A 13,742-nucleotide genomic window follows, 5' to 3' on the forward strand; every position below is an offset into this window, starting at 1 on the left:
CTCTGCCGCTTCCGGTTGTCAGTTCCAGCTGTCCGCTGCAGTGGCCAGTATATTGGGTCCAGGTCGATGTGTTTGTTGATAGAATCTGTGGATGAGTGCCATGCCGCTAGGAATTCCCTGGCTGTTCTCTGTTTGGCTTGTCCTATAATAGTCATGTTGTCCCAGTCGAACTCATGTTGCTTGTCATCTGCATGTGTGGCTACTAAGGATAGCTGGTCGTGTCGTTTCGTGGCTAGTTGGTGTTCATGGATATGGATCGTTGGCTGCCTTCTTGTTTGTCCTATGTAGTGTTTTGTGTAGTCCTTGCATGGGATTTTGTACACTACGTTGGTTTTGCTCATGCTGGGTATCGGGTCCTTTGTCCTGGTGAGTTGTTGAACTGACAGCCTGACTAGGACTCATAACAGCACACAAACCAACAGCCACTCTCAGACAACAACTCACCAGGACAAAGGACCCGATACCCAGCATGAGCAAAACCAACGTAATGTACAAACCCTGCATGCTCACTGTGCTTCTCCTTGGGGTGTTAACCCACTTGCACCAAAAGTAATAGCTGTGCCATCCAATTTCATCTCCCTTAATAGTTGCCTCTTTCTTGCTCCATGAGGAAATCAGAGCTGAAAATGTGTTGCTGGAAAAGCGCAGCAGGTCAGGCAGCATCCAAGGAACAGGAGAATCGATGTTTCGGGCATAAGCCCTTCTTCAGGAAATCAGCCCACAATTGAGCAAAAAGAGTGCAGACATGCGATGGGTTGTCCAACATTTAGGTCCTGAAGGAGAGAATCTTGACTCTGACCACCCTGAGTGACTGACTGCATCTAAGCACCTGGATGAGTATTGGAGGCTATCCTTGACTTACTGTGCCAAGCCCTACTAATGGAAGACTATATTCTTTGACATGCCGACAACTATGACAAGCTTCGTGGCTTTGCATCTGCACTTAATGGCATGGCAATCACCACCTCAAACTGTGCCAATAAAGAAGTTATTTTTGCCACTCACTGATCTTGGTTGCTATTGAACATGATCCCACTGCAGGGATGCTGTGAGAATCAAGGTAGGCTCCAAATGAGTGAATGCTAACAAGTGAACAAATCGGCATTGCAACTTGTTTCAGTCCATGAGCTGAGTGCATATCCCTGAGCACAAAATGTCTTTGCTGCAGCATTACAATGATGATTGCATTTGTTCTCCAAGGTGCAACATTGAATTGCAGGACAGGCCTGTAACTGGAAAAGAAATGTGCCATGAAGTTTCTTAAAGGCTGGCACATATCAGAAGTGCATGTCCATAGATGTGAAGTGCATATGAGGCACACCCTAAGATGTTAGCACCTGATATTCAAAGGGAGGTTCTTTGGAGCAAATGATGACTTGAAGTTGTTAGGTATCTGCTGTGATGTCAAGAATTGTCAAGACTTTTCAGCATCTAGTTTGTTTGTTGTGTGTGGTACAATGGAAAGCTGTACATTAATGACATAAGGTCTGCAGTTAAAAAACATACTAACATACAATATTCAACCTTCATAGGCAATGTGCTGCCTAGAAAGATTTGCCTGGACTCCCTGATTGGACAAGATTAACAGCTCCAATCAGGGAACTCATACTCTGTGAGATCTACCTGGCAATCATTACATCTCTCCCCCTTTGAGTCCGATGACATAGGCGAGTTCATTTTTTTTTGTAGCTCCTCCTGGTTTTAGCACTCAGTCGTGTTCCTCCAACTCTGCCTCTAATGCAGGCAGCATGTCATGCACAGTAACTCATCTCTTGCCCCTGGAGCATCTCAGAAGAAATCATTCTCTTCTTCAGGTGGCAAAGTCACCGAAGTGGTGACATCTGCTGTGTCCATCTCAGATTCTGAGATACCTTCAATGCTTGATAGAAAGGGAGAGCCCATGGGTTCTGGAACAGTCAGATAGGCAGTCAAGGAGCTGGGCACATTTTGCTCCTGCAGGGCAGTCCCATGGTTCCTTCACCAAACTTCGTCCCCTGAAGTAAACTGTCTTTCTCACCTATTGGAGACTTGTGTCTGGCATTGGTGTTCTAACCTATTTTGCTCTCTCCCTCCCAGCTCCGGGAAGATCAGATTTAACCTGGTATGGCATCTTCTACCCATTAGCAACACTGCTAGAGCTATTCCTGATAGTTGCATGAGGGGTGGTCATAAACTTAAATAGGACCCTGGACAATTTAGTATCTCTTAAAGCTGTAGGCTGGTTCTTTGAGCCTGCCTTCAGAGTTTGGACTGCCCTTTCTGCCAGGACCATCAGATAATGGACAGCATGTAACTGACCTTAATTGATGAATACCATTCGACTTTAGGAAATACTCAATTCCCTGCTGGTAAGCGATGGCCTGTTATCTGTGACCAACACTTCTGGGAGTCTGTGTATTGCAAAAGATGCATGCATTTTTTCTATCATTGCCTCAATGTTTGTTGAATGAGCTCTATGCACGTCCAGCCACTTGAGTGGGTATCCAGAATGACTAAGGACATTGAGCCCATGAAAGGACCTGCATTGTTGACATGTAACTATGTCCAGGCTTTACTTGCTATTCTTATAAATGTAGGTGAGCTGCTGGCAGTAATTTGCATCCTTGTTGGCACTTTGGCACTGCCCCATCAACGCAGCTATGTCCACATCCAATCCTGGCCATCAGACATAATGTCTCACCAACATCTTCATTTTGGAAATCCGTGGATGACCCCAGTGGAGTTCAGCCAATATCTGGCAGTGACCTTTGCTTAGGAGAATCACTCTTGCTCCCCACAATAATATGCCGTCCTCTCATGTGTTATGGTCTCCCCGGGCCCCAAAAGGTTTCAATTCTAGTTGTGATGGCACTTTGGTTTTCCCCAATCACCACCAGCTATTTCAGTTTTGCCAGGACCAGATCTTTCTGTGTTCAAAGTCTGATACTGTCAGCTGTGGCTGGAAGTATGTCTGGAAAATTTAAAACATTACGTAATCTTCCAGTGGTGGAACTACCAGTGGTGTATCTGCCAACAGGAGACAGCTCAATGCATCCTCATTTATGATTTGGCTTCCTGGACAGTGTTCCAACTTGTAATTATGCACACTTAGTATGAGAGCCCACTGCTGAATTCAGCCTGAAGCTACGGGCGACATTGCCTTGCCCTTTAGAAAATGACCTAGCAGGAGTTTGTGGGCCATTATTATTACAAATTTATATCTGTATAAGAACTTGTGTAACTTTCTGACACCAATTATAACCACCAAACCTTCCTTCTCTATCTGGATGTATTTACGCTCTCCATTAGCCAAAGTCCTGGATGCATACACTACTGGGTGTTCCTCTCCATTGGACCACCTGTGAGCTAATATTGCCTTGATATCATACAGGGTGGCATCATATGTCAATACTATTTCTTGCTTGGGATCATGGTGTGCCAACACTTTAGAGGATGATTTCTGTTTTCTCACTTTCCTGAAAGCTGTACAGAGGAACCTTGATTATCTGAACGAGATGGGCGGGTACTATTTTGTTTGGATAATTGATTATTTGGATAATCGATTTTACTTTAAATAAGGGAAGCCATGCTGATCTAATACTGTGCCAGAGAATTTGTTTAAATCTATAATTTTAAGATATTGAGTGCAAGAAGACACAGATTTCACATGGTGAACAAAATAAAGCAATGATAACACGAGAAAACTTCTTAAAAATGCAGCAGTAGTTAGTATTTAGCAAGTAGTGGTGAAAATAGCATTAAACAAGGTCCTGAACAACTTCCACAATCACAAGAGCATTTGTCAGTCTCCGGAATGCAGTCTCATGGTAGAAAGACAGAAGCACCACCCCGCACATTACGATCTCATCCATTTTTTTCATGAATGGCCCAGTAAAGTGACAAGACTGTAAAACACTTAATTTTGCAAAGGGCTGTGTAACAACCTTTACCTAAAAAATATCCAGTCGCTGATGCTTGAGTTGCTTGTGTTTGTTTGTTTTTGCCAGTGTTTTCACATCTTCTTCAGTACAGGTAATCCAAATACACTTACCTCTTTGATGTAATGTTTTTGCGGGACCTTAAAATCTTCTTTGGATAATCCAAAGTTCGGATAATCGATATTTGGATAATCGAGGTTTCTCTGTACTTGGCTACACGACTATTTCCAAGATTGGCCCTTTTTTAAGATGTTTATGCAAAGGTACCAGGATGAGGGTCAGGTTATGTATGAATCTTCCATAATAATTCACCAGCCCAACGAACGACCTAAGCTTCATTATAGATGTGGGAGCCAGGTTACCTTTGATCACCCTCACTTTACCTTTCAACAGGTATCACCCAGTCTTGTTGATTCTGTAGACCAAGTAGGTCACTTGCGGTGCCTGGAACAAACATTTTTCTGTTCTAAGGTGTGCACCCACCTGGGAGACATGTCGAAGGACGATGGCCAAGTTCTCTAAATGCTCCTTTTTGGTCTTCCCTGTTATTAGCAAAGTGTTAACTTGCAAAATGTACTCCATCGTCCATTGAAAATCAGTGCAGGCTGACAATAATAACATTGGCAGGTTCATATATTGGTACAAAACTTTGTGTTTATTAGTGCAGCTTACTTCTGGGAATCCTCATCTAACCGCAATTGCAAGTATGCATAGCTCATGTCCAGGTTCATGAAAGATGGCCCCCCCTTCCCGCTTTCTGTGGAAATCTTCAATATGAGAGACTGGGCATTTATCCAGCTGCAAAAAACAATTTACATTTGGTTAAATCTCCACAAAGGCAAATGAAACAAACTGGGCTTCACAATCAGTACATCCGGTGTTGCCCTTTCCACAAAGTGGACTGGTTTGATGATTTCTTCGTTTTCTATCCTTCTGATTTCTGCCTTTACTTTTCCTTATTAGGCAAATGGCACTGGGTGGGCCTTGCAGAATCACACAGAATCCCAACAGTGTGGAAGCAGGCCATTCTGCCATTGAGTCCACACCAACCCTCTGAACAGCATCCCACCCAGACCTACCCTATCCCTGTGACACTGCATTTCCCATTGCTAACCCAGCTAGCCAACACATCCCTGAATACTATGGGCAATTTAGCATGGCTAAACTATCTAACCTGCACATCTTTGGACTGTGGGAGGAAACCAGAGCATCCTGAGGAAACCCACACAGAATGTGCAAACTACACACATACACAGTTGCCCAAGGGTGGAAGCAAACCTGGATCTCTGGTGCTGTGAGGCATCAGTGCTAACCACTGAGCCACCATGCCCTTATTTCTTCCTGGTTAACATGCAAAGTAGCCTTGTTTCCTTTGATAGTTCCTTGACCTTCTTGAAAAACTTCTGGATATTTAATTAGGACTTCACTCAGGCAGCCATTTTTGAACTGACAATTGTTGAGCTAATCTAAGTGAATCTTTCTCAACCAATTTTCAGTGAAAATCTGTGGAGAGAGAAACAGATTTGACGTTTTGAGTCCAACGTGACTCTTCTTTAGAACTAAAAGGGACTGGAAAATTCTAGTTTTAATGTTGTTGACAAAGGGAAGAAGAACAGGAGGAACAAATAGTGAGGTTGCCTGGAGCAAAAGATAAAGGAAATGCCAATCGTGGTAGAGGTGTTGTCCAGATGCAGAGTAGAAGCTTATGGTAATATAGGTCAACTCTGCCGTCAGCATTCCTTTGCAAACAAAACAAGGTGAGGGTTAGGATTAGTAATCACAAGGAGAACAGTGTTCATGTTATGAAGTTGTTTTTAATCCTTAATGTTATAGAGTACCTCCATGGAAAATAAGGAGCCTGCATGAAGCTTTGCTGGAGCAATGCAGTAAGACTAGGACAGAAGTGCTAGCATGAGAGTTAGACAGTGTACTTAAATGAAAAGCAACTGGATAGTAAGTGTCATTTTACAGAGAGAGGGAAGGTATTCAGCAAAGTGATCACCTAATCTACGTTTGGTCTCGTGATGTAGAGAAGATTGTATTGTGAGCAGTGAATATAGTTGACTCGTTTGAAAGAGGTACCCTGTAGGAGTAAATTGCTTTTTGACCCGCACAGTGTGTTTTGGGCTTTGGCAGTGAGGAGTGAGGAGGTTAAAATGCAAGTGTTACATTTTTGAAATTGCATGAAAAGGTACGATTGGAGGTGGCAGGTGTGGGGGGGGGGGGAGCTGTGGGGATATGTTAAGAGTGATGGGACAAGTGCCTTCTTTGGAAATAAAAACAGAAGTTGCTGGAAAAGATCAGCAGGTTTGAGAAGAGAAATCAAAGTTGATGTTTCGGGTCTGGTGACCGTTCCTCAGAACTCAGACCTTTGGAAGGCTGACAAGGAACTGCAGGAGAAGATGTGTTTTGTTGTGGCATCTTGCCATAGCAGGTAGAAATGGCAGAGGATGATCCTTTGAATGTAGACCATGACAAGGCAGAAAGTAAACACAAGTGCACCTTTATTGTTGTTCTTGAAGAAAGATGCAAGGGTAAGGACAGACCTGCATGAAATGGGTTGGGCACACCTGAGGGCCCTGTCAACACTGGTAGTTGAGAGTTCATCAGTTGAGGAAAATGGAAGATAAGTTAGAAGCACCTCTGTGCAATGTGACATCATTGGAACAGAAGTAACAGAGATAGAGAACCTCGAAGAATGGATGGAGTCCTTACAGGAGGTAGGATGTGAGGAAATGTAGTCAAGGTAACAATGGAAGTTAGTGGGTTTGTGATAGATATTGGTGGAAAGCCTAGGTCCAGAAATGGAGACAGAGTAATCAAGACAGGGAAGTGAAGAGTCAGAGAAGTAGGTGAGATGAAGATGGAAAATGGATTTTTTTTTCCAGTTTCAGACCTGAGTAGGAAGCTGCACAGATGACACTTTCGGCTTACTGGAAGAGTAGTTTTGCGAAGGTCCTTGAATAGGACTGCAACAAGGAATGTTCCATTTACCCCATAAAGAGACAGGCATATCTTAAACCTGTCCTGGTAGCCAGAATCACACCTTTTATTTGGAGAATGTGAGATGAGTAAAAGGAGAAATTATTCAAAATGCAGAGGATTTGAGTCAGTGAAGGAGACTGGTGGTAGATAGGGACTGTTTCATAGAAGAAACAGAGAGCCTTCAGAACATTCTGATGGAGATGAACGTGTAGAAAGATTGTTTGTTCATGGTAGTGAGAAGGTGGCTGCACCTAGGAAACTGGAAATTATGGAATGACATGAAGTATGTAACAGTATGTTTATTGTTTAAGTCCAAAGAAACTAACCCAGCTGAAAGCAAATATCCAATACATTTTAGAAAATCACCTAATTGAATCCAGTCAAAGTAGCTGGAGTTCTCTAGTTGTCTTCATGTCTAAGCCTGATGATACAATCAGATTCTTCTTAGCTCATGTAAGGGTCAATGCAGTACTTACAGTGATTCCTAACCAATTCTTTACTTGGAAGATTGTATTGACAGAGTTTGCAGTGCCAGATTTCAAACGAAAATAGATTTGATAAAGGCACTGGCAGGTTCCTTTAATGCCCTCAGCCCAAGGAATATCAGCCTTTAGTGTACCAGCCAGACTTTTCTAATGCCAAGAGGTGTCATTTCGGCTAAAAGAAATGTTCCAGTCACTTTCCAGAAACTGACTAGTCAAATGGTAGCCTGTGTTCCTTATTATATAGTTTATTTTGATAATATTCTGATATGCAATGGCACTTGAAATCATAACTATGAACAATTAGAAGCTCAACTTAGAAAATTGCCATTTCAGCTGAGTTAGCAATATGCCTTGTTAAAAGTGAGTTTGCAAAAACATAGATATCTTACCTATATCATGTTGTAAGACAGTGACAAGTGCTACCAAAACAGCATAAGTGCAACCTTTTGGAATGTAATGGAATTTGATGCCCCTAAAATTAAATGAGAAATCAAGGATTATTTGGAAGAGTGGAATTGGTTTGTATCACAAATTTTATGAAATCTTAGCACAACAGCTGTTGTAGTGATGGATTCGTTCCAAATAAAAGCAGTTACAGTGGTCAGGAGAGTGTCAGGCATCCTTTGAGAAGTTTTTTTTTACTTATTCATTTCATGGGACGTGGGCATCGATGGCTGGGCCAACATTTATTGCCCATCCCTATTTGCCCTTGAGAAGGTGGTAGTGAGCTGCCTTCTTGCTGTGGGTTGACCCATAATATCATTAGGGAGGGAATTCCAGGATTTTGACCCAGCAACAGTGAAGAAATAGTGATATATTTCCAAGTCCGGATGATGAGTGGCTTGGAGGGGAACTTGAAGATAGCGGTCATCCTATCTATCGGCTGCCCTTGTCCTTCTAGATGGCTGGCATTAAGTTGAAGCTTAACTTGAAATTAATCTTGACCAATGAACCAATGAACCAATGTTGGGTCCCCCTACTTTCATTAAATCCTTCTAAGTAACAAGAAGATGAGTCAGACATAGATGGATTCCCTACTGTGCAGATAGAGGTCATTTGGCCCATTAAGTTTGCACTGAGCATCCTTCCCAGTCTCACCCAACCATTCCCTTAACCCCATTTTTATTATGGCTAATCCACCAAGCCAGTACATCTTTGGACCATGGGAGGAAACCAAAGCACTCAGTGTGAACCCATGCAGACACAGGGAAAATGTACAAACTCCACGCAGACAGTGATCCAAGGCTGAGATTCAACCAGGCCCCTGGTGCTGTGAGACAGTAGTGCTAACCACCATACCACCCATTGGGATTATTTTCCAAAAAGCTAAATCAATACCAGAAGAGATATTCCACAATGGAAAAAGAAATCATGAAATTGTAATTGGCTCTTAAACACATACACAGGGAATCACAGGTATCCACTGATCATACCTGCTATCTGATGTGAAAAAGTTCAAAAGTCAGAATCTCACTAGTGATATCAAGAATTAACTTCAGTTGAATTATTTAAGTACCAAAAAGATACCCATGGCAGTTGCCATAGACTACCAGACCACAGGTGGTTGTCTCATTAGAGAGAGAGATGAGTGAATGAATAAATGAATGAATGAATGATTTCTTATCATATATATGTCTCAGAGATACAATGAAAAGTGTTTTGTTACCATAGTACAGTGCCATTTTGAGTTAAAGAATAAAAAGAAATTATTTAAATAAGAGTTCATATTCTGTTCAAATTGGTGACTCAAACACAGCTTCAGGACTTCTGCAAGGTTTATACAAAATGTTCCAGTTCTCAAGTTGTCCTGTTCTGGGAACAGCAATGCTGACGCCAATGCCCCAGGAGACGCTGACTCTGCTGCCACCCCCTGCCTCATCAACAGTGCCAAGAGTCCAGGCTCTGGACCTTCCACCACCAGTAGTTCCTGCTGCGGGCACTGCCACTGCCCAGAGTCCAGAATCCATGCCTATTGCCACCAGGAATTCAGGCTTTGGGCACTGCCACCGCTACCAGGGGTCCTGATCCATGCCGCTAATACTGCAGCCATTGCCCCCTGACACTGGGCCAGCCTTGTAGATGAAGAAGAAAGGAAGAAGAAAAAGAAAAAGACTAACAGTACATAGAGAAAATGATGCTGTCAGCCTGGAAACAAATGGACTCCAATAAATCTCAACCTACCTACCATGCTGGCACTATTTTGGATAATAGTAGTGGTTTAATCTTTGGGTCACCAGTCTTAGTTGAGGTGAGAGATTGAAAAGGTGAGACCTTCATAGTAACTGTAGCTGGTGTTGGAATTGAACTCATATTGCCATCAAACCAACACACCTAACCGACACCCATAGCTAAGGTAATGATATAGCATACATGAGAATGAGTGTGTTAACTATGTCTTTATTTTTGTGCTTGTCTACACTTTGGGATGGATTGCATTTGAAGATAGAATTTAATTTATTTCAAGTTTGGAGATTATGGTGCATTCATATTTAATCTTTTCTGTGGGCTTCAGTTTGAAGTGTTGTGCTTGCTTTGATATTTCTTTAAGAGGCCAATGAAAGCACAGTGGAATGTCTTTAAAAGAGGGCATTTGTTGAAAGCCACATATGTTGTGATATGACCAGTCTCAGGTAAAAGTGCCCTGATTTATTGTGATGCTGGTCAGGACATCTCCAAATTGTTACACTTCTGGGTGATGAGGGAAGAACTGACTCCCCTTCTTTACTCAATCTCCCTTTTGCTTGGGTTGGACGCAATAGGTTTAGCACAGGGGATCCCTTCTCTTATGGATATCTTACCCAGGTCCATTGTATTTATGTTCTCAAAGAAGAGAATTTAACTAGGCTTTTTTGGATAAACTAAAGAGTAGCTTATGAATTACTAAAATTATAAAAATTATAAAACACAGCACACATCTATAAGATTAAAAATGAAAAGTTAGAAAAAAGATAAATTACTCAGTTTTTGGCTTGACTGCGATCAGTTAATGGAGGAATATTATGGCTGTTAATTTGGTTGGTGCTGTTAGCACTGAGCTTGGTCTTCAGATTCTTTATTTTGCAAATTAGCTGAATAAAGTTTTGCTGTTTCCTTTTAGATAGTGGATTTGTTGGCTTGTGACTTGTATCCAACAATTTTAATGAGAGAGAGAGAGAGACTTTTTTTTAACTTGCCATGAATGTTCTTCAGCTTTGACCTTTGCAGGGGCGGGGGACCCAGGGTGATAATGAGGAAAGAGATCAATCTGGGACTGGTACAGTTGAGAACAGAAGCGAGTCAAACAATCAGGGCAGGCAGGGACAACTAGGACTAATAAATTAAACTGCATTTCTTTTAATGCAAGGAGGAGAAAGTGAGGACTGCAGATGCTGGAGATCAGAGCTGAAAATGTGTTGCTGGAAAAGCGCAGCAGGTCAGGCAGCATCCAAGGAACAGGAGAATCGACGTTTCGGGCATAAGCCCTTCTTCAGGAAGGGCTTTTAATGCAAGGAGCCTAGCACTCAGCAATCCAAAGACGTTTTACAAATACATTAAGGACAAAAGGGTAACTATGGCGAGAATAAGGCCCCTCAAAGATCAGCAGGGCGGCCTTTGGGTGGAGCCGCAGAAAATTGGGGAGATACTAAATGAGTATTTTGCACCAGTATTTACGATGGAAAAGGATAAGGAAGATATAGACTGTAGGGAAATAGATGGTGACACTTTGCAAAATGTCCAGATTACAGAGGAAGAATTGCTGGATGTCTTGAAACGGGTAAAGGCAGATAAATCCCCAGGACCTGATCAGGTGTATCCTGAAACTCTGTGGAAAGCTAGAGAAGTGATTGCTAGGCCTCTTGCTGAGATATTTGCACCATTGATAGTCACAGGTGAGGTGCCGGAAGACTGGAGGTTGGTTAACGTGGTGCCACTGTTAAGAAGGGTGGTAAGGACAAGCCAAGGAACCATAGACCAGTGAGTCTGACGTCAGTGGTGGGCAAGTTGTTGGAAGGAATCCTGAGGGACAGGATGTACATGTATTTGGAAAGGCAAAAACTGGGGATTAGGGATAGTCAACATGGCTTTGTGCGTGGGAAATCATGTCTCACAAACTTGATTGAGTTTTTTGAGGAAGTAACAAAGAGGATTGATGAGGGCAAAGCGGTAGATGTGATCTAAATGGACTTCAGTAAGGCTTTCGACAAGGTTCCCCATGGGAGACTGGTTAGCAAGGTTGGATCTCATGGAATACAGGGAGAACTAGCCATTTGGATACAGAACTGGCTCATGGTAGAAGACAGATGGTGGTGGTGGAGGGTTGTTTTTCAGACTCGAGGTCTGTAACCAGTGGAATGCCACAAGCATCAGTGCTTGCTCCTCTACTTTTTGTCATGTACTTAAATGATTTGGATGCGAGCATAAAAGGTACAGTTAGTAAGTTTGCAGATGACACCAAAATTGGAGATGTAGTGGACAGTGAAGAGGGTTACCTCAGATTATAACAGGATCTTGACCAGATGGGCCAATCGGCTGAGAAGTGTCAGATGGATTTTAATTCAGATAAATGCGAGGTGCTGCATTTTGGGAAAGCAAATCTTAGCAGGACTTATACACTTAATGGTAAGGTCCTAGGGAATGTTGCTGAACAAAGAGATCTTGGAGTGCAAGTTCATAGCGCCTTGAAAGTGGAGTCACAGGTAGATAGGATAATGAAGAATGCTTTTGGTATGCTTTCCTTTATTGGTCAGAGTATTGAATACAGGAGTTGCGAAGTTATATTGTGGCTGTACAGGACATTGGTTAGGCCACTGTTAGAATATTGCGTGCAATTCTGGTCTCCTTCCTATCGGAAAGACGTTGTGAAACTTGAAAGGGTTCAGAAAAGATTTACAAATATGTTGCCAGGGTTGGAGGATTTGAGCTATAGGGAGAGGCTGAACAGGCTGGGGCTGTTTTCCTTGGAGCGTCGGAGGCTGAGGGGTGACCTTATAGAGGTTTCCAAAATTATGAGGGGCATGGATAGGGTGAATAGGCAAAGTCTTTTCCCTCGGGTAAAGGAGTCCAGAACTAGAGGGTATAGGTTTAGGGTGAGAGGGGAAAGATATAAAAGAGACTGCGGGGCAACTTTTTCACACAGAGAGTGGTATGTGTATGGAATGAGCTGCCAGAGAAAGTGGTGGAGGCTGGTACAATTGCAACATTTAAAAGGCATTTGGGTGTATATATGAATAGGAAGGGTTTGGAGGTATATGGGCCGGGTGTTGGCGGGTGGGACTAGATTGGGTTGGGATATCTGGTTGGCATGGATGGGTTGGACCGAAGGGTCTGTTTCCATGCTGTACATCTCTTTGACTCTATATATTTTGCCAAGAATTAGTTTCTTATATGTCTTGTCCATATAGGGAATATAGATCATCGGAAATAGTTTCTGCTAAGGTGGTAAAGGCTGCCATTGTTTCTGTAACCACAGGATTACAGTTCCACCTTTGTATTGCAGCTCTTCCTTTAAAGTGTCTCTATCTGAAGTTCCTTGACAACCTTGAGATGTGGTTTTCCATGCTCTCTTGGGACTGAGAAGATTCCACCCAGAAATGTTTTAGATAGTCACAGACTTACATCCTTATTTATATTTGAATTTAGAATCCAAGCCATTTTTAGTTTGCATGTCCTTTTTAATATTTTTTAAATTTAAAAAAAAACTGTCTTACTTAAATAGTTAACGTGTCCATAAATAATTTGGCACTATAATCAGTTATCATGACACTTGTCATAACTGTTTGTTTACTACAGACATCTGCCCACCTTTACAAATATCAGGTTCCAATGTCTCCTTTGATATTGTTTTGGTTTTTGATTCATAGCTAGCTTGGGGACAGAAAAGTGCTTCCTAATCCAGCTCTCCTTTTTTCTGGAAAATCTCTTGTTGTTGGTCCAGAGTGGTAGCTGGAGGCTTGGTCCCAATTGAAACTTGATTATTGTGATTCCACTACAAGCTGCATTGGCAAATATCCTAAAGTAAATTGCTTGTGATTGGTGCTTTCATGCAAAAGAACATTAGACAGTCAGCCATCTAAATGTTCCACACGTTCTCCTGACTTCTTCCTTTCAAGAACTAACACTTATTGGCCCAAAGTGTCCTTGTCCCAAAATGAATCTCTGTGGAAAGAAAACTGTATTCCTCCCCCTTACCCAGAGTATGTTTATGTGTTTTTTGAGTTATTTAAATGAGTAAACATTTATATTTTCATATGACAAAATGAGTAAGTTAACCAGTTTTGCATTATCTTTGAAAATGCTATATTTGGAATAAATAAATTATTTTGTGTGCATTAAAGACTGGTTGACGGATCTTTTTAAGTCTAATACAGAGCAAGTG

At 42.0% G+C, this 13,742-nt stretch overlaps 1 protein-coding gene across 1 annotated transcript in view; it reads left to right on the forward strand.

The window, feature by feature from the left end:
• LOC122561384 (coiled-coil and C2 domain-containing protein 2A-like) overlaps positions 1-13,742 on the forward strand; it is a 268,528-nt gene that overhangs the window by 236,634 nt on the left and 18,152 nt on the right. The window lies entirely within an intron of this gene.

Source organism: Chiloscyllium plagiosum, chromosome 22, assembly GCF_004010195.1.
Source record: "Chiloscyllium plagiosum isolate BGI_BamShark_2017 chromosome 22, ASM401019v2, whole genome shotgun sequence".
Lineage (NCBI taxonomy): Eukaryota > Metazoa > Chordata > Chondrichthyes > Orectolobiformes > Hemiscylliidae > Chiloscyllium > Chiloscyllium plagiosum.